Genomic DNA, 25932 nt, shown 5'->3' with positions numbered 1-25932 from the left:
ACTTGCTTGATGATGGCCTCCAGGGTAAGCGGCTCCATCACCTTTCCCGGGATGGAGTTGAGGCTGACCGGCCTGTATTTCCCTGGGTCCTCCTTCTTGACCTTTTTGAAGATTGGCCTTTCTCCAGTCCTCGGGCACCTCTCTTGGAGCAGTCTAAAGCATAACTAGGGAAAGAAATACCAATTAAGCAGGTGTAGATGAGTAGAAGTCTAGTGCCTGTGGGACCTCTTTCTTTCATTTATTAGGGCAGATGGAACTACAGATACCAGGAGCCAGAAGTGGGTTCTTTCCCTATTGTGCAAAGATTAAATTAGGATTAACTTCTAGGTTAACAACAATGACCATGCACAAGCCTAAAAAAAGTCACATCATGACTTAAAGCCACAAAGAGTTCTGTGTTCTCACACATCTTTCCTGCTCCTTTTTTAAGGCAGCGAAATATGCCAGTATGTAGCATTCTTTTATTTAGAGCAGATAACTTTGTATGACTACTTAGCTGATGTACTGGATAGCTCTGTACCATTTATGGTCTACTTGTTAGTTCCATCCACCTGTAAAGAGTGTGAATCAATGGTCCTATAGAAGCTCCTTGCTGCTAATCTTGATAGCAGTTATATAGACAGCAAATATAGGCAGCAAGAATGCTGAACAGACTTGTAATTCCTGGTGTGGGCACAAAGCCAGGATCATAATCTGACTTCAAGATTTGACACATTCACAGAACATTGTAATACAGTAGTGTTTATTTATAGAAATTTGGACCTGTTTGAACCTTCTTGCTTTCATATCAGAGGATAAAAGCTGAAGATATCTTCTATAATCTATAATACTTGGTGTGTCTCTCTCCAAATTCTGGTAATTATTACAGTGTACATATGATTCTAGACTTTTAAGATTCCTGTCTTAAAGCAATGTCATTTTATCCTAAGTATTTTGCTGGTTCTCAGCACTAAAGGAAATCCAGCTGATTATTATCTCACTTTTTTTTTTTTTTTTTTTTTTTTTGTCATACAGAACCAGTATGTCCCTGACTTTAGATATAACACAGCAAGTGCACTAAATCAGAGAGAGGGTATAATATAAAATGCTAAAATCGGTTCTGTGCTTATTTTAGTGTGAAAATGTTTCTTGGGAATTCAGAGATGAATTTCACATAGGTAACGGAAATTTTATTGGAACAATTCTCAGAAGGAGTCGTTACAATGTTTAGTAGAACCACAGAAGACAGGATGATTCTACCTACAAGGCACCATTTAACAATTAATATATGCAATACCGCAGTATAAATTTAATGAGCATGAATGACTTTGAAACTTTCCCACATTGCTGTGTTCAGTGCAGCAACAGAAACAGGGTGCAGGGAAGAAACCCTTCACTCCTTTTATGTCCTAACCAGCAATTCAGGGAAAGGTGCTTCCGTGCTTATTTATCTCCAAAGAAAAGCTTTAGTGCACAAAAACATCTCTTTTTATCAGTTGATGTAATGAACAAAATTACTTTTTTCCATAACTTCTGCCCCCTTGTCCCTCTTCTTCCAGATACTGCAGAGACCAGAGAAAGAAAAGGAAGAAAGGTTATCATTTCCCTTACTTTCTTTTCCTTATTCATACAGGTAAGCAACATATAACCTCAGTTTATTACAAGAATCCTCAGCTATTTCCATTAATCCTTTTTCTGTAGTATGAAAGACATATTTATACCTTTTGACACTAACAGATGTTAACGAATAGATAAAATGTGTAAGTACTAATGTCACCACTCACAGAAAAGTCAAACCCTTCAAGTAATAACCATTCACTTTATTGTGTGCCAATACAGGAAACAAGGGGACGCATGAAACCATTTTCCTCTAAGCAGACTACTTATCTTGGTCACTTGCCTAAGTGCAGGCAGACACAGAAAGAAATCCTTATTAACACAGAGCTAAATAAACTGTAAAGCAGAAGTGGGGAAGAAGCTGATCATGATGGAGTCAGCCTGATCCCATCGCTCCTTCGGAATGGTGCTGTGCACAGAAGTTGAATTTTAAACTTGTACTCTAATCCTAAATTTATTACAAAATGCTATGTCTTATTGACTCCATCCAAAACTACCTACTAAGAAGATGTTATATTGACATTTGGACATCTTGAAATATTGGGGGGGGGGGATAGCATTTGTCATGTATGTGCTAACAAGTAATGAAGATTTATACCTTAGGTGGGAATGGACTAGATTCCATTATTTTTCATCTTCTGACATTATAGCATTTTGGAATTTTTAAACAGGTGAGTAATTCTTGCAGAGGGAGAATACTGTTGATAATTGGAGTCGGATGAGGTCCATCAAAACACATTTTCAACCCTGCACTGATTTTAATGAAGTTTATACTTCAGGAACATTAGGATATGCATGTGCTTCGTGACTTTGGAGAATGTGTCCATTTATCAGTGCAGTCTCCCCTCAGACACACTCAGAGATGGTGTAAAATTGTAGCAACTTTAAAAATTATTTCTCAGAAAGGTACATATTGAATAAGACTACCATTTGGTAGATTTAATAATGTATGTTTTATACCTTTAAATTTTTGTCACTCATTTTATTACTAACTCAGTGAAATACAAGTTATTGAGCACTGTGCCCCCTTTTCCATTGTCTTATCTATAAGGGCTGTTTTTTAATCAAATGAAAAATGAAAGAATTAGAAAAATTCAGTTATAGTAGATTCACAGGCAGATGAAAAAGTAGCTACCCAAAACCATTAAAATATGCATAAAAAATCATTCTCCTTTTTCCTAGGGCTGCATTATTCCTTCTTTCCTTCTGTCCTTGTGTGCCTAACTTTTCACTATACGGTATGATTTGGATGTACTTGATCTGAAAGACAACCTAAACTCCTGCTTCAAGTTGTATACTTGGTTCTAAAAATACCTTTGAAACAAATCAGAGAGTTTCTGAATGATGTTGGTTCTGCTGAAATCTTGTCAAGGGCACCTCAAGTCCTACCTAATTTCTAAAGAGCTGTTTTGTATGTGTGGATACTTTTACAATCCTGCCTAAGCTTATAGTCGTCTAAAGGATTAGTTGACACCTTGAAGGCTTTCACACATTTTTGGAGGTATTTATTTTGGAGGCATGATTATCTATTTCGTACTTCTGTCTCTACTTGAGTAAGGCACAGCTAAACAGGCACCCAGATCAGCAAGGGCATTCTTAAGAAACTGCCATAATTCTGGTCACTTAGCTTGTAGTGCGGTTCAACTAAGTCATAATCACTTGCAGCTTGTAGCACTTGTCAGAGAGATCTTCCTTTTTACGTTTTAATCATCTTGAAATCAAAAAAATTCTTGTCTTCTAAATTCTGGAAAGCCAGCTTCGCACTTCTACTGAACTGTATAGAAACATGGTACTGAAAGAAACAGAGGCTGTTTGACTCCAAATAGTTAAATATCCTCATATAGGAGGGTCTACTTTCAACAAATAGTTCCTTTTTTTTCTTTTTTTCTGTGGTGGCTTAATACAATACAAATATGTATTACATTGAATAGTGTACAGGCTTCAGTTTTTTTAGTTTTAATCCCTTCCAGACAAGCATCTAGCTCCCTCTTATTCTAGTCTGTCCTCAGGGATTTTGCATTTCTGGCTACACATGAAAAAAAAAGAGATGGCTTAAAGTGTCAGGCTTCTTTCCCTTTCAGCTCTTTCAGTATTTTCTGAAGATATAAGTTTAATTCCCTTGCAGCTGAAGCAGACACAAAACCCACCTCTCTAAATTCCTAGGAAAGTGCTCTAAGTGTTCTAACATAAAGCATTAAGCAAAAGGTAAAGAACACTGCTACATGTCCTTTAAAAGAGCCACCCTTAGGTATCCATCTCAGAAGAAGCTGAGGCAGATTAGGTCCTGAACAGAAAGAAATGCCTGATGAAAAAAGGTAGCTTCTTAGCTTAGATACAGTGGATCATATCATTGAGATTTTTCTGAACTTATTATAGGTGTGATGGGGATTTTCAGAAATGCCACCCCTCCTTTGTTGATGAAGTAGGGAATTTAAGCCTTATTTTTTTCTGAGAACTGGATTTTTCCTCACCTCTCTCACAGAGGTAGGCACCTAGAATTTAGATCTATCCATTTAAAGCAGTCAATCTGGCTTCTAGCCTCTTTTTAAATTTTCTTTGTTCTTCCTTTATTTCCTTTTGAAAGTAATTTGAGCTTGAACTTTGAGAACAATGATCCTTTCAACTTTCATAGCCATAGGATAAAGCCTTCAATGATAACACAACAGTTCATTTCCAAATTTTCTCTAAAAAGCCAGGAAATATTTCAGTATTCTGCAAGAGTTATACTAGACACTTTTCTGATGTTAATACATGACATCTCTGTTTTTCTTAAAACAGAGTAGTAAGTGCAGCTATCTATCTTTCATTTGAAAATCAAACCCAGTTCTTATCTAGGAGGAGGAAAAGTAGGATTTTGTAAAACTTATCTGTATACATGCTTAAAATACCTCAGATTAGAAGAAAACAGCTTTTTGAAGAAATAACATATGCTATATAAGTACATTTTAATAGACAAAAGTACCATTGGCTAGGTTAAATGTTGGAAAAAGCTCCATGAAATTTGAATCATTTTCCCCTCCGCAGTGAGTATTTCACTCAGCACTAATCTGCATTGCTCCAACATTTCTGATTATCAGTTTTCTGAAGAACTGGAAAGAAAAAGGATGTAATTTGTGCCATTATTTTCTTCTTAGCATAAGAAAAAAATCCTGGTCTTAGTTAAAGCTGAAGTCTGGGCTTTCCTTCTCTGTTTTATATCCTCTAGTGACTTTGTGTTATTATGCTTCATGTATAAGTGTAAAGAAATGTCTTATATTCAGGTACACCCACCTACACGAAAGGTGTATACACACTGAACAATTTCATAGGGAATTTACTTCAGTTTTTTTCCTTTGTTTTTCCTCTTTAAATATTAATAAGTTCATCTTTTATAAACAGAGTATATAACTACTCTCTAAATATTGAAAAGGATTACATTTACTGTCTAAGGGTATAGACTTTCAAAATCAGTATGTACCTTGAACCAGTCACAGGCGGCTCTTTTCTTCAAAGTAGCTGGTTACCTTTTTTCTTTGTAATGAACAAATTCCTTTCAATAAATTTTACATTTATCCTATTTTCTGCTGTTTCAGCATTGACAGCTCTAGGCAATTTCTTTCTTCTTTCAGTCACATTAAAACTCAGTGACGTCTATGTTTATGGCTTGAGTTTTGGATCTTGAATCACATGCTAATATGCTTATAGTCTGAGAAAGCTTACTGACTGACTTTAAAAAGACAAAAGGAATTTCTTGTATTCAATAGGTTTTCAGCAGTATCAGAAGATAGCATCTTGTTTATCTGATTCTGTGTATGAAAAGCTTTCCAAAATAGGTGAATATTAGGAGCAGTGATCTTCATAATCTTAAATCAAGAAATAATGGCACATTTCTTTAGAAATAGCAGAACAGATAATTGAATGTCACTGTCTGATTCTCTGTGATGTTATCCCTTTTCAGGTCATTATCTTCAGCAAGAGCTTCGCTGTTTTGTCAGCTGCAATTCAAAATAAGGGTGCTTCTAATGTTCTTTCAAAGGTTTAGCTGATAATATCAGGTAAAGTGAATTTGGGGGTAGGTATAACTGATTCTTGTTACTCAAACAAACATTTTTTAAGAGATACAAATCAAAATGAGAGCTAGAAATGATGTTCAAAATGTGCCAACTTTTTGTTTAGTAGTAGTGTAACTCCAGGAAAAAAATGCTGTTTTTCTGTTAGTATCATTGCACAGTTTCATCGATGGTACCATTAGTAGCATAAGACATGACACTGACTAGACAAGAAGAAGGATGATAGCTCAAGGAGCCATATTTTATTTGAATGTGGAAAAAAAAAAACAGTCTTGTACCTTGAGTACAAAGCAGCTGTATGTGTGGCTAATGTGTCTGGAAGCACTTCCTAGCCTTTATGGTAAGATCTTGACCAGGCCAACTGCCCTATATTGATACTACCATCCTTCAACAGGGCAGCTCTGGCTCTTTTCAGCTCCAAAAGGTCTTGTACCATGTGGTACTGTCTGCATCTCTGTACTTAGAAAAGACATTTTTCGCAGCATCCCTCATGCTTTAGGGCTGAGTGATCATCTATGGGTCTTTTAGAGATTTACACAATTTTATTTAAACAGAAGATGTCAGACATCACACCATTTATTCTCCACTGAAGAAGTATAATGTAGATTAGTTTAGTTCATAAGTTTGTACCTTCAGATGGCTCATGTTTCATGCTTTACAACAGAACTGTATGATTTTATTTCAAGATTGAACATAGCAAAAAAAAAAGAAAAAAAGCAGATATTTCTTTATACTATTGGAATGGTACCTTTTATCTCTAACATGGGATGTTTTTGTTGTCCTAGAAAAATAATTTCAACTCATTTCTTTGGTAGCAGCATATCTGGAGATCTTGAAATCTGAACTGCTGAGGACTCTCAGCTGCAACTAATACAAGATCTGTTTTGAATGTGTGAGGTACCAGACAACACAAAGCACTCTGAAATTCATGTAATGAACATCAGATTTAACTACCTTAGATTTATAGAATCTTCTTAAATTTTGTGTTTCTTTTCCCTACTTGACAACTGTCCCTGACCTTTCATTGCCTCACATAAGTGTTGCGACATTATACTAATAAATATTTGTAAAATATTCATTTAATTTAGAAAAGCCAATATGTAAATAAATAATTCTTCCTTTGGAAAAAATCAAAAAATCAAAAAAAATCATTTGTCTGCAGTAAATAAATCTTTAGGTCATTCATTTGAGACACAGAAGCGAGCTCTATTAATTTTGTATATTTAAGAGCTTCCCTGTTCAACCTGCAGAAGTCTTTGTTCCCTGCTGTTTCTGGTTTTCCTCTGCTGCAGTTTCCAGTCAGACTGGTACAATTCTGTACTAGGTCTGGTTGAGATGGAGTCAATTTTCTTCATAGAATCCTATATGGCGCTGTGTTTTAGATTTGTGACTAAAACCGTGTTTATATTACACCGATGTTTTAGCAGTTGCTGAGCAGTGCTTGCACAATGTCAAGGACTACTCTGTTTCTCACTCTGCTCCCCCAAGGGAGTGGGCTGGAGGTGGGCAAGAGGTTGAGAGAGGACAAAACCCAGACAGCTGACCTCAGAGGACCAAATATTCCATGCCATATGATGTTGTGCTCAGCAATAAAGCTAGCAGGCTGGGGAGTAGTTTTTCCAAAGCAGCCGTTGCTTGGAGACTGGCTGGGCATTGGTCTGCTGGTGGGAGGTAGTAAATGACTGCCTTTGCACCACTTGTTTGTTTTTCTTTTCATTTCTTTTCTTCACTTATTAAATTGTCTTTATAATGACCCACGAGTTCTTTCTCTTTTTTTCCCCTTTCTGATTCTCTCCCCCATCCTGCTGGGGTGGGAGAGTGAATGGGTGACTGGGTGGGGGCTTCACGGTAGGCCAGGGTCAACTCACCACGAATTCTCTGTCAATTGTTCCTGTCTCCACTTCCACTAATAGTCCTGGAAGACTGTAGGAGGCTAATGTCTTCTCCAGGACAAATCCCCAGCATATTTGAACTGATACCTGTAAACGTAAAATTTCCACTTACTAGAGTGATTGTAATTAAACTAAACTAGATCCTTGCTGTTTTGAGAAGACAAGAAAGCTTTAAGATAAAGAGGTTCTTCAATAACATTACTTAGACAAACTCGACTTGCTCTTTTGAGAAGGCAGGAAAGCTCTAAGATAGAGAGGCTCCTAAATAATTCTACCCCAGACAGCTCAGCCTTGGGAGGGCAGATGTACCAAGCTACAGAAATAAAGAGGCACCAGGAGGGCAACAAGACCGGAGCAAAACAACCTGGAAGGACACGGTATACGTAATCTTAGAACTGAGTTTGCACAGAAACAAAGGTCAACTAGCGGACACTGTGATGAGGAGTATAAGCCTTCATCCTGAGACCCCCAAAGACCACCTGAGGACGCTAACAGACATGTGTGAAAGACATTAACATATGCTAATTTGTTCTTGGAAAAGTCATGAATATGCTAAGCATTTCTCAGAAATATTATGAATACGTATATTGTGATTGTATGTAACCTGAAATGACAGGGTGTTTGGCATGCACGTTTGGAGGAGAGATCCCCCATGTGCCTCGTGCCGTAATAAAGAATACCTGTTTAATAGCCCTCTGACTATTGAGTCTTCAACTCCGGCTTTTCATGGCATCAGAATCAAAGGGGTTAATCTTTCATAATTTCTTTTTATCAGTGATGTGGATGGTAACTGAGGTACAGGAGAAGCAGATCCTCACCTTTTAATTCAACCATTTGGGCTTAATCTGGAGCAGCTGAGAGTATGAAAAATCCTCCTGTTCTCTCCTACCTCTGAGCTGGATGTTCATTTCCTGCATATTTTGGTATATGCGTAGTCTCATCACACTTGGAGGTGTGATAAGAGCTTATTTATTGAGGGAGAAAATAATCTGAAGCTTACTAGGTAAACACTGTCAAGTACTTAGCAGCATGGACAGTTATCCTTGCATGCATACGAATTTTCCAGACATGGCAGAATTTGTTTTCAGATTTATATCTTTGCCACAAATCTCCATTCCCCCTGCCAAATTCCAAGACCCTGTTCCAAAAGAGGCAGGAGCTAGCACATTATAAAGAAAAGATGTCAAGAGTATTTTAACACTAGCAAAACAATATACGTACTTACCATTTTCCAGAAAAATACAATGGAATTGTCCCACTTTATTTCGAAAGAATACTGAGGATCAAAATATCGCCATTTCACAGGCTAATACGTGTCTCTTAATAATATCTTAGACCAGGAAGTATCCGAAAACTTTAATGCTGGATCCTGTCAGTTTTGAAAAAAGACTTCTTATGAAACATACTCAACTGATATTGCAATAACCAGCATTCCAGAGACCCTTCTGAAGGCACTGAGCGTCACTAATTCAAGCCCAATAGTGAGATTGGGCTTGTATTTTTGGAATTGTATTTTTACTTTCTTCCAGCTGCTCCATGGCTGCAACCTACATTGAAATTTTACAGTTTCAGTTTAGAGATCTTCTTTAGTCATTACAAAATATCACATGCAAACAGAGCATTTACAATATATTAACATTAAACAAAATTTTTGATTGACATATCTGTTGCTGTTTGTTTTACAAAGAAAATAAACCAGCAAACAGCTTATTAGTCACCCAAATGAAATACAATTTTTATCTCTCCACAGTATATCAATAAGAAGTTGCAAGACTAATCCCCTAAGCCTGACAATTTGTATATTTCATAATTTATTTAAATTTTTCTGCATCACCTGCTCTTACAAGCTTAGATTTGTATCTGGTTTTCTAATAAGTAAAAAAACAAAATTAGTATTCGGTTCAAGAATCAATGATCTCTTCCTTATCTGACACAGGTATTGAGGTATCAAGGATCATGCAGCTTCCTAAGGTTGAGCACAAGCATTCAACTATCAATGTTTTCCGTCTGCTTATACTTCTATTGCACTGATAGGTAAACATAAAGTATGGATTTTAAAATGTTCAACATCAATTTAAATCTGCTCCTCATGATTAACGGATTTCAGAGCTATATACATGAAGAAACTGCAGTGTAGCAATGCTAAATTTTCTCTAGTTCAATATCCAGATATATGGCTTGAAGGATAAATTTACTGTGATTCCTTAAATGCTACTGTCTTATTGTTACCAATAATAGACACAGAATATTTCCAACATAATGCAACATTTTATCCTGGATAGAAAAAATAATTTCTACGATATATAATCATTTCAGATTTTAGTCTTGCAAGGAGAGCCACTAGTGTGGATCCCTATTCCCATAAAAAATTCAATTAAAAATATAGTGAAAAGTGTGAAAAGTGATTGCTGTGTCTTTTTATTATTTTAACACAGTACAAACATCTCTTTTGTAGTTTTATTACACAGTGATTAAAGGATGAAAATAGAATTTAATTTGAAATTATTAGTATACAATGACATTTTTGTAGTTGTCAGGGTAAAACTATAATTGCTTAGAAATTAGTTTTTATCTTCAGGATATTAAGTGATAATATGTACGTTTAGAATTAAAAAATGGCAATAAGGTATAAAACCAATGCTGTGAACAACAAGCAGCTGTAATTCAATGTAAGTAAAAAGTAACGAAACCAAGCCAAACAGTGTAAACTTCAGTGGAAAAATAATCTCCTGAGATGCAATCTTTTTGCAGAGCTCGTGAATGATTAATGCAAATGATATTTCACTTGTGGTTGTTTTTCGAAGTGGGTCAAGAATACAGATGTTTATATCACACACAGAAATGATGTTAAATTTTAAAGCTCTAATAAATTCACAAGAGCCAGACATATTTAGGATTAAAACTTTGACTATGTCCACAGTACATTCCCCCTGCGCCTTCATAATTGCAACGCTGTTAAAGCTTGAAATCAGTGCTTTTATGTTACAAGTTAAAGATTAATTGGAAGACTTATCTTTGAATTTTCTTACTTCCTTGGGTTAAAGGCAAATCATTAAAACAACCTTAATGTGATTCCTTTTCCTATATTAATTTCCTTTTATTAATAGTAGTTAAAATGGAAAAAAAATAAAAGAAGAAAGAAGACTCAGAGGGAGACTTAAACAAATGTATCCTGTATGTCTTCATTGGGGGGGTATCCTTATTTTATCATTCAGAAGAATCTGCAAAAAATGCAGTGCTGCTGGAATTTGGATAGGAAAAGCCACTTTCCCATTACACAGGTAAATAAAACCATTCTTGAGGCATGTCTGTGAAACCTTTTGCAGAAGATTGCACATGTCTCCATACACATACTTTAAATTTGTACAGATGCAGACTAAATTTAAACTAAAAACTGTAGAGTCATGGCTGTGGTCTTGCTGGGCTAATGAAGCTATATTGTGAGTGAGCCTTTAAAGGTATTTGTAGCTACTGTTACTTACGCAAACTAGCACAACACTCTGCGTAGTCAGGCAAAGATCATTGAAGGCATGTTTGCAAACATCCTTTTCTATGAATATTACATGATTCAGTCCAAGGTTTAGTCACATTGATTTGAAAAGCACACAGACAACTGCTTTGCATATGTTTGAATTCAACAGAAATCTTCATCTCACTCTTGCTTTTGACTTTGTTGTGGGTGCCAGTTATTACTGGTCAATTGCAATTGCAATTATTGTTAACTAAGAAAAATAAGACTGTAGTGGAGTAAGGTAATTTTGAACTATTTCAATATTATGGTCAGTTTACTTTTAAAAAAGAAATATGTGTATCCTTGGATCATGATTAAATCTTTTTTTTTTTTTTTCAAGTCAGGTAGCAATCAAATGTCCTGGAAAAGTACTTTCCTTTAAGAAGGCTACACATTTTTTTTGGATACGTATGTTATCTTGTTGGTGAGCCAGTGTTCCATGCTTAGAGATCCTCTAGATAACATTTATTCCCAACATACCAATATAACTATATCCTTTTGTGTTATATTTATTTGTATATGTAATTATCTTCCAGTTATATTGAATTCTCACCGTTTCATTAAAGTTGAGATGAATTCATTACTCTAATTAATGTTGTATTACTCTTTCTTGAGAAAAAGTTTTGAACAAAATAGAATTAATTTGGTAATATAATATAATATAATATAATATAATATAATATATAATTTTGTAATAGTTTAGCTCAGGAAGGTTACTCTCATTTGTAATGGCAATTAGCACACACTTGTTGTTAACTAATATTTATTATACCATCACTTTTTTGCCCTATGGAATTTCACACATTATGTGGAAAATCTGGAAACATGTAAAGTATCATAAGGATTGATTGAGGAGCAGATCAACAATCATCTGAACACAAAAGCCACTATAAAAGCTGTGGAAAGCTGACTCTATGACTTTATCAGTTTATAGCAGCTAAAAACTTAGCCCAAAACAAAAGGCTCACTCAGATAACAGATCTATCCTGCAGGATGGGATGTGGGGGAGCTGTCAGTGACTATCCTCTGAATCAGTCAGATGGATGATAAATACAGCTGAGAATCATAGCAGGAATATGGGTCTAACAGCAAACCAAAATGGAGACAAGGCTAATTGTATCTTCGTCTAGATGTAGAAGGAAATGCCAAGAATAGGCAGGAGAGTACATATATGCATTTTATTTTTTTCTCGGTGAATATCCCCTCTGTGTGCAAATAAATCACATTTTGTTTTCAGAAAGATGCATTCTAACCTTTGGATACTCATACTGCTTGCAGAGTAACAAAGGGAAATTTCTACAGGTGCTAAGTCCTGAGGCTGGCTGATTCTGTGTTTGGAAGACTAAGTGGTATATATTGGAAGCTCATTTAAAGAATGTCTGGACTATGGAATTGTAACCCAAAAATAAGAATTGCCTTTTAAAAGGATGCTTTCACAAAAATTTGAATTAGGTGTTTTGGATAGTTTAGCTACAGGTCATGACAAAACATTCAATTTATCTCTTCATCAACATATTAGAATGACCACATAAAAAAACAGAAGATGGTTGCTATTTTGGTATGTCGAAACAAAAGGACATCCTTCTTTGGTCAAAGGAAACATATCTAGTTTCCTATACTGGCCACCTTCTATCAGATCAAGATCAATTTCTGCAGCTGCCTGCTGCAGAGGAAGAGAAAGGCCTTTAGACATTGCAGTTGAACATCCTTGAGCTATTTTCTGACTAAAGATGCTGCTCTTTCCTCAACTTTTCAGGGCTTCACAAAAGACAAGTTTTTAAAAAATTTTTCTATAGACTGGAGGGGGACAAGAGAAAGGCAGAAAATACAAGTTTTAAGACAAAATAGATAGAGACCCTTTAAACCTGAGAGAGACTTAGACATCGCAGAGCTCAGTGCCTAGACTGTGAGATGATCAACGTGTAAAACTCTTCATAATTAATCAGCAGGTGAGACCAGATCATGTATAAAATAAATACTGGTGATGTATGTTTTGTTATAGGAATAGGGACCAGAGTCATCAAGGTCACTTCACCACTTTGGTAGGCAGCCATGGACTAGATATTTTAATCATTGTGCAATATTTAAAATGCATCTTAAACATAATTAGATCTGATTAACCTAGAAATAAATAGTAAATTACTAAATAAGAACTCCCACTGTAGCTCTTCCTCACAGATCATTATTTTCTCGTATTCTGAAATAGACATGCTATGCATAAATGCTGTGAAGCCAGTGAGATTTATGAGTGTTCAACAGCCTTAAAATCAGGCTACTTAGATTTAACATGCCTACAAGACCCTTTTCGTCCTCGTGTATATTTCAGAATTGCCCTAAAAGTCATGTTGGCAGATGTTTTTTAACCTCCTGTTTTTTTCATCTTTTTAAAATTTATATTTAGAATATTAATTATCAGCTTCAGAAGATGTTGGATCAAACCCAAATGTATTTTTTTGTGTTGCATTTAATATTATCTTGAATCTCAGAAGTTTCCTTCAATGTGGACCTCCAACTGATTCATAACCAGCAAACAAATATTAAAAAAACCCTATAGTCTCAACATGATTAGCTTGCTTTACACTAGGTGGCAGACAAGGCAACCAGGAAGATCCTTGAGCAAGCTATACCTACCTGTGTGCTCTGGTGTGGTTGTGTGGATCCTGCTAGTTTAATGTCTCTTGACAGACAGGCAACAAGATCAAGGAGTTAGTACTGCAAATATGCTGCTTGCAGTACAGGCTTCCTCCACACACTATTGACTGACTGTACATTTTAGTGTTTGTGTTTGTGTTTTGAAGAATGAATAACACTTTGAGAAGCCGATGTCTGTGAAGCCATGAAAAAATATATATTGATTAAAACAAAATGATATTATATTAGCAGTGTAATTGTGAATATATATTTATATACACATAAAAGAATAAATATTTTGTAATAGATGAGAAACAAAGCCTAGCTAAAACTTCTTGATATCTAAATATATCTATTTATCTATATGTATGTATCATATAGATCTATCTATAGGTAGATAGAGGTAGGTATCTATATATCATGACTTAAAGTAGTAGATTGTATTCTTGGCTTTACTGCAGACTTGCGCCGTGACTTGTAGAAGGTTGGTAGCGTTCTCTGCTTCAGCCGTACAAAATGTGATGTAGAATATTACTTTCTTCTTTTCTTCCAGATCTGTAGAAAAGTAAATTCATTAAAAAATATGAAATATATATGCTCAAAAATGGATATACGGAGATATATATATATCAAGAAGTTTTAGCTGGGCTTTCTTCCATATTTTCATTGAATGAGTGTGTAACACTTTTCCTCTATGGGAAAGAAAATGTCTGCCTATTGCTTCATTTTTTATTCTTTGTCAAATTCATAATTGTGAAAGATCTGTTATTCCATGAAAATATACAGAAATGGTGTAATCAGGTCCTACTGAATCGAACAAGAACTTTGCTATAAGCTTAAGAGAAATAAAGAATTTGCTTAATATGAGCAAAAATCTAACACAAACATGATTTACACATGCACAAAATTATTATCAATAATGGTCAATTTATAAAGGAAGAATCTTGAAGAGGCAACAATGTGATCCTTCCAGTTTATTTTGGATTTTTTTCACTCCAGGAATGCAAAGCTGAAAGTCACAGACTCAGGGGCCTAAGTCTGTAATGTGATTTCCAGTTCTTTAAAAACTATATTGGGTCAAAAAGTTGTAATGAGTAAACAAATAAACAAATTAAACTCTTTAAAAGGCCTGATCCTTCAACAGATTTTTTTTTTAATGAGAAAAAACCTGTAGTGTGAAACTTGAATTTTCTTACCCTCTTAGTTGTGAAGATAACTTTTCAATGTAATCACTCACAATATCACATCCTTCCTAGTTGTCAGCAAATGCAGCTAAAACAGCAGCAATGATAACTGAATTTATATAAAACTTATCTTCCCAAGTGATCTAAGACTTTCGCAGAAATACACATAAACAAACAGAGAAAAATTTGAGTGCGGGCTTTTATTCAGACAGTTAAAACTGAAGATTGTTGCAAATTATCTAAAAAATGATGTCTTCAATTTTCACTTCTAATTAACTGTTAAATATCAGGAATATTACGAATGTCAGTCCATAGACAAAATCACTGAGAAGGCTAGGTGAAACATAAACCAAAGAGGAATAGGAGGTTTTCTCGTCGTTTATTACTTTCTGGACTGACCTCATTACCAGAGACATCAATCAGGAAAAGGTATTTATCCAGTGAAGCTGAACGTGTTTGTTGTATCCTGACATACATTCATTCATTTTAAAATATGTTGTATAAAGAAAGGGTAGAAGCTCAGAATATACGGTCTTGAGTACTGGGCTCCTGCTGTGCAGCTTGCGGGATTCGGTGCCTCTGTCTGTGTGTGTATTTGTAAAACTCGATCCAGCCACAGATGCAGCTCACTATAATAGTATTGAATTAGTTATCTCAACACCCAGGACAACTTTTCTCAATTTCCTCCTTTATGCTGCAGGTGCCAACAATGTCATTGTCTGCCATAGGCTTGCTTTACAAACAAGCTGTGCTCTTATGTTTCGTTCTGGCTTCCAAGTGGAAGTGGTACTAATGGGTTTCTTAGGTACTTCCTATGAAAACAATTTGTCTTGTTGGCAGTTTCAGATACTCAAGAATTCTGTGTACTTGTCTTCACTTTGCAGATCATCTTTTTTGGCACTTAAATATCACAGGAGGGACTTCCTGACTGGAGACAGCACTTAACATATTAAACAAGCTGGGCATTCTTTTTGGCTCTAGGGCTACACACAGTGACAAGTGTTTGGCTCTAGCAGGCAAAAAAGAATACATTATGTCAGCAGAAAAATTCAGGTCAATATAGTTTTGAGTTGCAAGAATTCTCATGTTTTCTAACACCTTGATGAGGTCCATGGATCCCATATTTTGTAGTTTAGTCTTCTATAATTACTTACAATTTTAGCATTAGAAGACATTTATTTTCATTACAAATAAATGCATATTTATTTCCTCTTATGAATATACTTCAGCTTCTAGATCTGTCCTAAATGTTTTTAACTATCATTCCTTTGTTAAAAATAATAGATTTCAAAAATAAGGAATTTTCTTTCAGATGTCATGTTTCCAATGAATAGAAACCTAAAAGGAAGCAAGAGCACTGAATTTTACAATCAAGGTTTTCAATGCAGATAATTCTAATTTAATATCACATATTTTGAAACTATCTTCTTTTTTTTTTTTTTCATATCCAGTCTAAATCTACCCTCTCTTAGTTTAACGCCATTGCTCCTTGTCCTATCACATCCAGGGATTTACAAACTGAACCTGGACTTCATATAGACATAGAGTACCTGTTACAAAATAATTATACATAATTTATATGTATTTATATTTGGTGCAGAAAACCTTTCCAATATCAAGTGGCTAAAAATAATCAATTACTAAAACATCTCTGTAAAACTCTTTTTATCTGTGCCTTCAAAGTTAGCACTAGTGTAACAATATTGTTTACACTTCTAGTTGCATTTTAAAGTTATTAGAAATATTGTCTTATGGAAGTTTGATATTAATCTGAATGCCAGAAGAACAGAAGAAAATATTTCTCCTATTGAGAAGATACAGAGAGAGTCTTGCACCTCTTACATTTATTCTGGGGCTTGTACAACAGGACAAAAAGGTTGAAAATGAAAATACTCTCTAAATTTTTTAATTGTTAATCCCACAGACTTAGTTTGATATTATCTTTAAAAGCACCAATTATCATTCAATATAGACAGGAGTATAAGATGCTACAAAATCTCAGATTATTTTAATAGTACAGTAACCTTTGTTTAAAGGTCTGTATGTCTACAACTTGTGAGTGATTATGACAATACATTGACAAAAAGCAGGTGATCACAGCAGGTACAAGGAGTATATATGTCAGTATGAAGAAAAGGATGTTATGGTTTACTCAGAAAGTAGGTGGATTTAAATTTTTCTAAGGTAATTTTTTCTCAGTAAGGCTCTGATGTTGCATGTTCTGCCACAGCGCTAAAAACTATACTTTTTACTGAGGACAGGGAAGTCAGGTAGTTTAGTAAGAATACAGATCCAGATTCTAATCCTGTGTAGAGTTGGTTGTACTTATCTTCCAAATCCACACTGATAAAATCCAACAAGCTTCTTTCAGGGATCAAAGCAGCTTTCAGGATTACATATATCGCAACTGTTTGAGAAAGAATATTGTAACTATGAGCAAGGTATGAAGAGAGTGACAAAGAACTTTTTGAAAGCTGTATTAGAATATGGCTTAACATTGAGATAAATATTTACAAACAAAGATCTGCCTAGGGGAAACCAAAGAGAAATTAAAGTGAGGAACCACTGCAAAAAGAATATAATTCATCCAAAGTATATAATGCCTTGAATAAATAAAAGGTCTCTAAACCTCCCTTGAAAATAGAATGCAAACACGAAATGTAGGTACACATACCACCCATAACCTTGTTTTTTAACAAAAATACAAAAATGTTTTTCTAAGTTATACTGCCAGAAGAAGTTGATAGGAAAAGATATCATAGAGGTTGTGTATATTTTTGTTTTGTCTCACTTTGCCTTAAAATATGCTAGCTGCCACAATCTACTGTATGAAGAAATAAAAACCTGTTGCTGACATCATTTCACTACCTCCATCCCATTCAATAGTGACATTTCATTCTCATTTGGACCCATTCTGCTACTCTGTTTGACCAGGTAGGTATGTAATGTCAGCTGAACAGTACAGAATGCACATTTTTGTTTTCCTTAGAATTCAGAAATATATTAATGGAATAATATACTTCCAGTAATGAAAGCAATACTGAGCAGATAGCATCAGGACTGCAACTCTAAAGCAAATTCCTGGTAACCATGGAGTTTAGATCGAGTATTAGCAGTGCCCTGCATGACAGAAATACTGCAATGCTCATTTTGGCTGTTTTGAAAACACAGGGAAATACACTTTAACTTATAAAATTTTGGAATGCTCCTAAATAGCTACTTTTTGAGCACAGGCTTGTAAACTTAATTATGCCCTATACTTTACGTAATTGTAGGTAATATCTCCTCAATGAAAGACAGGATGGTCCATAACCGTGCTTTGTTTCTAGGAAAAAAATATAGCAGTAGAAAATTATGATGGCTCTGATTCTCCACACTGATTAAGATCCGAAGATACCTTTCTAAAGCATGCTGATGGTAGATCTAAAATGGAAGCAGGCTGCCTCATTGATGGATGTAACTTTCAGGTAGGTGGAACTTGAGGCTAACTACACCTTGAATGGAAAATGTGAGTGTGTTTTCAACATCTTGCAATGAAAATTTTCAGTTAGAGAGAAAGAGATATGCATTGTTGTTCCCTCCTGTGTTTCTGTCTTCTTTATTAAACTGTGCATACACAATAATCTGTGCTAAACTTCCTTCACGTTAAGTACTTGGTTTACTAGTGAGGTGTTGGCAGCAGGGAGGGGTTGCAGGGGTGGCCTCTGTGAGGAGACAACCAGTTCCAGCTGGTTCCAGCCGGCTCCAGTTGACGCACCACAGGACACAGCTGAGCCTGTCAGCCAAATTGGTGACACCCCTGTGAAAACATGTTTAAGAAAGGGCGGAAAATGCTCAACAGGGAGAAGAGGGTGGAAGACAAAGAGTGAGAAACAGCAGTGCAAACACCAAGGTCAGAAATAGAGGAGAAACTGGTACTCTGTGGCGAAGATGATATTCCCCTGCAGCCCGTGGAGGAAGTGCGCTGGCACAGATGGGTATTCCTAAAGGATTGTAGCCAGTGGTGGACCCACACTGGAGCAGAGGACAAGCATAGGGAAAAAAGATCAGCAGGGAGAGACATTGACTGTAACCACCTGTCCTGGTTTTGGGTAAAACAGAACCAATTCTCCTTTAGTGAATCTTCCTTTCAGTTAAGTTCTTCTAAGTAATTGCATTTTTCTGATGTTAGCTGCATGTTTTACAGACAATGACCGCTCCAAAGCTGATAACACCTAATGTTTATAGTTTTACTGAGCTAATGGTAGGAATGGAATGCAGAAAAGGCTGATGCTTATAATTATTACTATAGCAACCAAGGTTGTTGATAGACCTCTTAGCTCCCACAACTGAGGAGTTGTAAAGGGTCATACCTGCGGGGAGGGGCTGACAGAACAGGTGACCCCATATTGACCAGCTAGGTATTCCGTGCCACACATGTCATACTCAGTTTAAAGCTGAGGGATCACGAGGCTCTCGCACTCTTCATCCGTGGTTGGCTTCTGAACAGGACCCTGCTCCTTGTTCTGCCTGCGATTCTGATCCAGATTCTGATCTGTGCATTCCTGAGTCCAGTTCCTATCTGCTGCTGGGTCCAGTCCAGGACTGTCTGGTGCCTGCCTGGCAGCTGCTGGTGGGACACCAGCACCCATGGCACCCAACTCTGGGAAACTCAGTATTGGTTTTGTACATTTTGCGTTGTTCTCTCTTATCAGTAGTATTATCAGTAAAGCTGTTTTCATTTCTAATTGTAAGTCCTTCTCCCTTTTCCTCCCTTTTCCGCTCCCCAGGTGGGGAGGGCGGTGATTAGTAGAGAGCATCCACCACTGTTTATTGCCACCTTACTCTAAATGGTGATACCGCCATGCATAGCCCCTGTGCTTATCTGGGTGGAGAAAGGAGTTGGGAGTTAAGAAGAGGAGCTGAGCCTGGAATAAGGGTAAGGAAAGGTTTTTTTTTTAATGTCTGTCCTTTTGTTGTTCAGATAAAAATCTATTTTTATATAAATACAGTGAGTTTAATAAATGTAAATGAAAATTGTTCTATGTGTTTAAAAAATATCTACCTGTTCACAGATGGAAAGTAGTAACATTTGGGAGAATTCTACCCAATTTAGACTGCAGGGGAAAATACATTTAGCCAGGCTGAATGAAGACAAGTTCATCAGTATTTACTACCTCAGGATAATAAATCTTTTATTCGGCTAAGTGAAGTCAGTACAGGCTTTCTTAACTTTAAAACACTTAAACTGCTGTTGACTTCTGCCTTACACCTGCATGTATAAAATAAAGAAGATAAAGCAAAAGAAAAAAAAAAGTAGATTTTTGTTTTTTCACCTGAGATATTCTGAGTCCTGCAGTTCTGTCCTCAATAACAGGAGGTGAAAGGAGGCAACTGTGTGACAAATGACAAGGGACTAAGAGAATATTAATTCTGTTGCCATTGTATGCTGTCAGATACTGCAAGGCATGAAATCCATCTCAAAAACTCTTAACAAATTTTATAGTTTCAGTACAACAATTCAAAAGACTCAAAAACATGGTTTTCCTGGGTATTCGCAAAACTTGGGATCTGAATATTTTCACCTAGAAGGCAGACGCATATCAGTAGTAGGCTTTGCTCTCAGTCTGCTCTTCCAAAGTCTTCAAACTCAAAGTTTCTCTTAATATTATATTGCTAAAATTATTACTGATACCTTTTCCACTGTTCAGCTTAGAAAAAGGTGTGAAAAAATACTGGTGGACAAGAGAAGCCTCTTGTTTCTAACTGTCATCTATATTTGATGCTTTAGAGACAAGTGAATGGTGGCTAAAGGGCAAAAAAAATACTGCACTGGTCAGCAGAAATTTTTAAAAACCAGTTAACTAAAAATTATGCTAAAACTCTTGTTATCAACAAATCAGACACATGAAGCGTATTTCACAAACTTCAGTTTCTAGGATTGCCTTTATTTTGCTGCTTCATAATCCATACCACTCCATATGACTCCACATGTAAGTGTAATGATTCAGACTTCCATTTGGAAAAACCTAAGATCCTTGTCTCCAAGATCCTTATTCCATTATTCTTGTCTCATATTCAAAAAGGTTTTTGGGATATTATTCAGCAGTTTAGAAATGTTCTTTCATATTTTATGTGGGTTTTGACTGTCAGTTTATATTGAAGGTAAATTTGATACTGGATGACAACGATCCTTTAAAGTATCTCCTGGTTTCCTGTTTTTGCCCAAACATAATTATAAACTCAACACTTTCATCACCTCTGTTTTACCAGCACTGTTGGGCCTCAGGTCTTTGGAACAAAAATCCAGGTTCATGCAAACACAGACCCACTGTCAATGAAGAGTTGGTATGTGAACTATTACAGGATCTTGACCCCTAGAGTTTTGTAGATGTTATCCACCTAATGGTGTTAAGAGACCTGGCTGAGGTTACTCTCCATAATCTTTGAGAAGCCATGGAGATCAGGGGACATCCCAGAAGACTGGAAGAAAGCTAATGTCACCCCCATCTACAAGAAGGGCTTAGAGGAGGATCCATGAAATTATAGGCCCATCAGTCTTACTTTAGTCCCTGGAAAAGTTATGGAATGAATCTTCCTGGGGGCTATCACAAGTCAAATGAAGCACGAGATTGGGAAAAGACAGCACAAATTAACCAAGGGCAAATCATGCTTGACAAACCTGATAGCCTTCTAAAACAAAGTAAATGGCTTGGTTGATGTAGAGCAAGCAGTGGACATTGTCTACCTGGATTTCTCCAAGGCTTTTGATACGGTTTCCCACAGTCTTCTCCTTGAGAAACTGATGCATTACAGTCTAGACAAGTGGTCTGTGTGGTGGGTGGGGAATTGGCTGAAAGGATGCACCCAGAGGGTGGTGGTAAATAGCTCCTCTTCAAACTGGCAACCTGTCACAAGTGAGGTCCCCCAGGGATTGATATTGGACACAACGCTGTTTAATATCTTCATAAATGATCTAAATGATGGAATGAAGTATACCCTGATGAAGTTTGCTGATGATACCAAACTGAGTGGGGAAGTGGACACTTTGGAAAGGACAGCCACCAAGACCTGGATAGGTTGGAAGAGAGGACCAGCAAGAACCTTGTGAAGTTCAACAAGGACAAGGGTAAAGTCTTGCATCTAGAAAAATAAAATGCAGCAGTGCAGCACAGGCTGGGATCATCTGTCTGGGGAGGAGTTCTGCAGAAAGGGACCTGGAGGTCCTGGTGGACAACAGACCAGTGAATGGTGTGCTGCTGCGGCAAAGAAAGCCAACAGGATGCTGGATTGCATTAACAAGGGCATCACCAGCAGAGATAAAGAAGTAATTATCCCACTCAGCGCTTGTCGGGCCATACCTCGAATAGTGTGTTCAATTTTGGTCACTGTTGTACAAGGATATTGTGAACATCCTTGGGTCCAAAGAAGGGCCGCAAAGATGATCAAAGGACTGGGAAGCCTGCCATACGAGGAAAGCCTGAGAGAACTGGGTTTGTTCAGCCTTTGGAAAAGAACGTTTAGCGGAAACCTTATCACCATCTTCCAGCATTTAAAAGGTGGATACAAAGAAGATGGAGAATCCCTTTTTACAATGAGTCACATAGAAAAGGCAAGACGTAATGGGTACAAGTTACTCCTGGGGAGATTCTGATTGTCCACAACAGGACAATTTTTCACAATGAGAACAACCAGCCATTGGAATAATCTCCCCCGGGAAGTGGTGGATTCCCCAACGTTGGACACTTTTAAGATTCAGCTGGACAGGGTGCTGGGCCATCTTGTCTAGACTGTGCTTTTGCCAAGAAAGGTTGGACCGGATGATCCTTGAGGTCCCCTTCAACCTGGTGTTCTATGATTCTGTGATGTTATGATGTAGGTTTATTTTCTGCTTCTTTAAGATTTTTTTTCTTTGTGCAAAGATTTCTTAATGTTCTTTTTCTTCAAGTTGTCTCAGCAATCTTCCTCTGGACTTTGCCAGTTAGAATTTTTGTACTTATTGGTCACAGAATTCTAGGTGAGGTTTCAGTAGTGACTTGTATGATAATATTACTGGTTTTCTATCTCTACTAGAAATAATTCTTATCACATTTCCATGTAACGTTTTTTTTTTCTAAATTCTGAGTCATGTAAATATCTCATAGCAATGCAGTGATTGAACAGTGCTTCCAGATCTTTCTCCTTTTGTCATTTCCAAATCATGGCATATGATCTAGTAGCAGATTTTCTTCAATTATTCAGCAGGTTTATGATCTCATACCTTTCACTATCATATTTCTGGTTTCTAAAATCAGCCAGATTCAGAAATTTTCTCAAAAGAGCTCAATTCAACACTCCAAGCATAATTAATGCACACTGATCTTTTCAGGTACCTCAGAAAATGCCACTTCATTGTTGTCTTCATTAAAAGGTATACACAATATGAGTACACTTCCTTCTGAATCCTTTCTATTTTATTTTGTCCTTCATATTTAATCTATTCTAAGCTATAGTCTTCAGATGTCTACGTGTCTCTTTCAGGTTTAAATTCCAGTTCACAAGATCCTGCACATGGGTTGGGGCTATCCCAAGCACAAACAAAGGCTGAAAGGAGAATGGATTGAGAGCAGCCCTGCGGAGAAGGACTTGGGGATGTTTGTTGATGAGAAAATGAACATGACCTGGTAATGTGCATTTGCAGCCCAAAATATCCTGGGCTGCATCAAAAGAAGTGTGGTCAGCAGGTCAAGGGAGGTGATTCTGCCCCTCTGCTTTGCTCTGGTGACACCCCACCTGCAGTACTACGTCCAGGTCTGGAGCCCTCAGCACAGGAAAGACAAGGACCTGTTGGAGCGGGTCCAGAGGAGGGCCAAAAAGGTGATCAGAGGGATGGAACACATCTCTTATGAGGAAAGGCTGAGAGAGTTAAGATTGTTCAGCCTGGAGAAGAGACGGCTCTGGAAGGACCTATAGCAACCTTCCAATACCTGAAAGGGACCTACAAAAAAGCTGGAGAGGGACTTTTTACAAGGGCATGTAAGGATAGGACAAGGGGTAATGTCTTTAAACTAAAAGAGGGTAGGTTTGGACTAGATATAAGGAAGAAATTATTTACTGTGAGGGTGCTGAGGCTCTGGAACAGGTTGTCCAGAAAAAATGTGGCTGTCCGCTCCCTGCAAGTGTTCAAGGCCATGTTGGATGGGTCTTTGAGCAACCTGGTCTAGTGGAAGGTGTTCCTACCCATGGCAGGGGAGTTGGAACTAGATGATCTTTAAGATTCCTTCCAACCTAAACCATTCCATGATTCTATGGTTCTATGTTTTCTTACCTGGAATCAAAAAATGTGTAGTTTCATTAAAAAGTTAAGAGTAGATGAAGATCTTTGAAATCAAAAGAAATCCCCAAATCTTATCAGGCAGAATACATGTACAATCTTTCACTATCTTTCCCTTTAAAATTAGTCATCCCTAGATCAAATGAGATCCTATTATTTATTTAGATAATTTCTTGATTTTAAAACACTTTCTTTTTTGATTTTAAAACATTATCATTGTTCACTCCTACAGAATCTGAAGTATTCTTAAAAAATTACTGTGAAGTATATTTGAAAAATAATTGGTAGATTTGTGCAAAGCCGCTAACATTGCAAAAACTTAGGATGCAAAATTTGTTGATAATACAACATTTTCCATCTGGCATGTAGCCATCCAAGTATTATGAAGGCTGCAGCTTTCCTAAATAATTTATTTCATGCCTTGCACTTGGCCTTTAAGGTAGGGCCTAAGTTCTTTAGGTGAATAAATCCTTGCTTCTGTAAAAGGTCTTCTTACCAGTTACAATGAATTTCTTAAGCAAATTATTTAGTTCTGGGACACTGAGGCCTAGACCTTCAAAGGTAGTTGTTTAGGACTAGATTATAGTGGAGGGTAGTATTATTGTGGAACTAGCTTTAACTGCAGCAAAAGTGACTCTAATAATGCCTGGAAAATAGATCCAGAGTTAAAAGTGTCAGAGAAAAGTGATTCTTCAAAAAATGTGTTTAAATGAATAAAAATGAGATATTAGTTCTGACATTCATGACCATCTTGCAAATATCTTTAATAACAGAGTGCTAATTACATTAATAGCCTTGATGCTGTTACATTTTTTCCTAAAAGGACAATCTTATAATATGGAACACATTTAAATGTATAGTACAAAATTTTTATCTAGCTCCTTCATAGTAATTCTACATCTAAAGGTATTCTATTTTTTATAAATATTCAGTTGTAGCCAAGCATCTTTTTTTTTGTTTTACTTGACTCTGCACCCGTATTAACATCCACTCTCTCATTACTGTTCTCAACAGCATGAACACTGGCTATATTTTCCAAAGGCCTCCTGGTCTTGTTCATTGCAAAGCATTCTTCAATATATGACCCATGTTTTATTCAGTTCAAATTCACACTAGTAAAAACCTGCTCTGAATGGGTTCATTAACAAGCTAGTTAATTTTAACATCATCTTTTACGGTAGTCATAACTTTATGGTACTTGGCTGCCCCACAACATATTATTGAATTTATTTTCAAAATAAATTGGAGAGGTGAAGAGATAGAATTATCCTAATTTTATGACTAGGACAGTGAGATGCATTATCTAATAAATATAAGACTGGTTTGAGTTAGAGTACTTCGCCCTTCAGTTTGGAGTACTGTTCCCAGCATCTTCAATTGCTACTGCAGGCATCCTGTGGTTCAGCAGTTTAGGCATTCATGGTATTAACTGTTTGTCCAGAAAAGGAGGAACTCGGAACTTGCTGCATGAAAAAACTTTGCTGTAAATGGTGTGGTTTAACTGTTCTACCTTGTATTGCAAAGTTTTTGCATGGCTGGCCTGTGATAAACCCATATAGAGGAGAACCTTGAGGGGAGTAGATCTCTCTGTTCCTTTCCTTAAAATTGGTACACCAGAAGACATCAAAGGCTCTCAGTCTTTAAAGCTGGGTTATTTAGAATCTGAACAGACATAAACTCAAACAAGGTAATCCTTTTCATAAAAAAAACAAAGAAACATCGCCGGTAAACCCCAGATGTAGTCTGTTTCACACTTCAGAATTACCTGAGAAGGTTT

General features: G+C 36.6%; 1 long non-coding RNA gene across 1 annotated transcript in view; it reads left to right on the top strand.

Annotated features, from left to right (window-relative positions):
* Window positions 1–24016, top strand: part of LOC142361540 (uncharacterized) — a 53873-nt gene extending 29857 nt beyond the window's left edge. Inside the window, exons 2-5 of the long non-coding RNA XR_012764158.1 lie at window positions 1539–1612; window positions 18193–18330; window positions 19633–19781; window positions 23363–24016. This is a non-coding gene — a long non-coding RNA (uncharacterized LOC142361540). The remainder of the gene's footprint in view (window positions 1–1538; window positions 1613–18192; window positions 18331–19632; window positions 19782–23362) is intronic.
* Window positions 24017–25932: the final 1916 nt, after the last annotated feature.

Source organism: Opisthocomus hoazin, chromosome 5 (assembly GCF_030867145.1).
Source record: "Opisthocomus hoazin isolate bOpiHoa1 chromosome 5, bOpiHoa1.hap1, whole genome shotgun sequence".
NCBI lineage: Eukaryota > Metazoa > Chordata > Aves > Opisthocomiformes > Opisthocomidae > Opisthocomus > Opisthocomus hoazin.
The sequence above is the reverse complement of the archived record's forward strand: the minus strand, read 5'-3'. Positions and strand labels throughout refer to the sequence as shown.